The sequence below is a fragment of the Mauremys reevesii genome, linkage group 19 (assembly GCF_016161935.1).
Source record: "Mauremys reevesii isolate NIE-2019 linkage group 19, ASM1616193v1, whole genome shotgun sequence".
In the NCBI taxonomy this organism is placed as follows: domain Eukaryota; kingdom Metazoa; phylum Chordata; order Testudines; family Geoemydidae; genus Mauremys; species Mauremys reevesii.
In genome coordinates this window covers 21,533,708-21,536,360 of record NC_052641.1, presented here as the reverse complement: position 1 = coordinate 21,536,360, position 2,653 = coordinate 21,533,708, and the positions used below count along the sequence as shown (strand labels likewise).

Sequence of the window (2,653 nt, the reverse complement as noted above, 5' to 3'; positions counted from 1 at the left end):
GAATTATCACCATATGGTTAGACTATATTATCTCCCTCCCTGGCCCAGAAATATTTATTAAACATCTAGTCTTTTTCCACATTATTATTGATAATTCTACCATTTCAGTCTGGTAATAGACCAATGCCATTGTCATGATTCTTTGTGTTCTTAATATTTAAAAACCCTCTTTCTTTTTATTCTTAACTCTGACCACAGAGTTCTCCTTTTGTGGTCCTGGGCTTCCCTTATAAATTAGGAATTGTAGAAAATGAATATTTATTATGATCAACTTTCCCTTTCATCCATTTGTTATAATTTTATATAAATAAGAGAGGTTTTTTTTATTACAGCAGCCTTTGCTCCCCTTCTAAACCAGACTTTTTTTCTTTAAACCAACACCACTTGCTTCCTCTATTGTGGGACTGGGGCTTTTGGGGCTTGTACTAAGGAATTCTTAAATGATTTCCAATTATCATTCACATTTTTCTAATTAAGTTCTTCCTCCCAGCTGATTTAGCTCAATTGTTTTCAGCTTTGTGACATTAGCCCTATTAAAGTACCAAATATATATATATATATATATTGCTGTTCTGAACTTTATTCTGCTTCCACATTATAAATATAACCAAGTTATGATTACTTGTACCTAAGTTACCAATAACTCTTAATTTTATGATAAGTTCCTCTTTATCTGTTAGGACAAGGCCTAATATATAATTCCCCATGTTGATAGCAACACTTTCAGATAGGAAATTGTCATCTATAGTGTTTTGAAATTCCAAGGATGTTTTAGTACTGACAGCATGAGACCTCCTAATGTGTCAATCAAGTTGAAGTTGCCATGATCACACAGTTTTTATTCCTACACATTGTCAATGACTGCCTCATATGCACCTATCCTGTTCCCTAGCTGATTTGGTTGTCAGTAGCAGACATCAATTAGTACCCCATTTTGCACTTTATCTGTTAGGACAATGATACATAAGATCATTTTCTTCTGAGTTGAATGCTTATCAGTGACTCAAACATGTAATGCCATTTCTGACATAGTACTACCCACTCCCACTTTATCCTTCCTAAATAGATTAGGACCATTGATTTTAACATTTCAGTTGTACAAATCATCCCATCAGGTTTCAGTAATACCAACTAGATTGAATTTATGCTAATAAATGAGCAGTTCCAATTCCTCGTTTGTTCCCAGACTCCTAACATTAGCATATAGACAATTTAGGGATTTCTTCGTTTCATGGTCTTTGGTTTGTGCTGACTGAGCGCTTATATCTTCCTTCTTTTTATCCTCCCTGCAATGGGGTCAGCACCCACCTCTCACGAGCACCCCTCTTCTGGTCAGCAGGTCTTCAGCTGTTTGGCTGAGTCGCACACAATGTCTGTAGATGGAACAAACAAAAAACCCCTTCCAGGGTATACAGTCTTTACTTTCTCATGACCCTAGTATTGGGCAGTACCACCAAGGCTTCCTCTCTGGAGACACTGCCTTCTATAACTGTCCAACAGGGCCCATTGCAGTACCCTCAGTTGGTGTGTCCTTTTCAGCAGCCCTTGATGGGCTCAGTCTTTAAACAGACCAGCAGGGCCCATCACAGTACCCTTGCCTGGTCTGGCTAGGTTCTGGGCTCAGGCCTTCCTTGCTCCCCTCAGCCAGCCAGAAGCTCCTTCTTAGCTCCACTGGTCTTCCGAAGCCCTCCCTGGACTCAGTCTTGCCTGCACTGAGCTGTCCACAGTCCCGCTGCTCCTCCAGTCAGTTCTTCCTCTTCCAGCTCCAGGCAGCAACTGATTACTCTGCCTCCGATGCTCCTTTTAATATGGAGCTTCTGGCTCCTGATTGGCAGCTTCCCCTGCAGCCACTCTAGGCTGCCTGGAGGACTTTTCCTCTGCTCTTTTCTGGGGGGTAGGAGGGTGAGGCAGGGCCATGAGGCCTCCAGACCTAGTCCACCCCGTCACACTCCTCTTTTGTTATTAGTTTAACCTCCTCCTGACTACTCTAGCCAGCCTGTGCCCAAGGAGATTGGTCCCCCTTCTACTGAGGTGGAGGCCATCCAAACTTTACAGATCCCTTTGAAGGTGTTCCACAAATGTTCCACAAAACCAAAGCCTACACCACTCACCTAGCCAGCAACTCACTTCCAGAATTTTCTGCCTTCTGTCTTCCTTTGCTCATGGGACAGGAAGGATCTCAAGATAGTCTTGCTTGGATAGTCTTTTTCAGCACACTTCCCTGAAGTCATCTATTATCTACCAGATAATCCTTGATGCAGTGTCATGAGTGTCAGTATGAATCACTAATGCAGTGGTCCTCAACCTTTTTGTGGCCAGTAGCATATTCATGTTTTCAGAAGAGTGTGGCGGGCGCCAACAATTTTTCAAAGCTTATTTTGTATTTGTACATTAAATAATATGAAAAACATCATATTTAATATTACATAATATATGAATCCATCAGATAAAAAGGGTAATTTTACATGTAAAAGGTATTAATTAAATTATTTGGCAATTACTCTTTCACCTTACCATGTGAATTTGCTCTTTTTTATCTACCTGTAAGAAAAATTAAGAGGTTTTTACAAAATAAATATCATAAACAGTTTTCATCTTATTTATTTTAAAAAAGTAAAACATTGTTGAACTGCTGGTCCAAATATATTTATTA

General features: G+C 39.8%; 1 long non-coding RNA gene across 1 annotated transcript; it reads right to left on the bottom strand.

Moving 5' to 3' along the window:
• Positions 1–1,122: 1,122 nt before the first annotated feature.
• On the bottom strand, positions 1,123–2,343 carry LOC120386849. The gene is made up of 2 exons (XR_005589944.1): positions 2,112–2,343; positions 1,123–1,373 (listed from the first exon to the last, which is right to left on the bottom strand). It is a non-coding gene; the product is annotated as an uncharacterized LOC120386849 (long non-coding RNA).
• Positions 2,344–2,653: the final 310 nt, after the last annotated feature.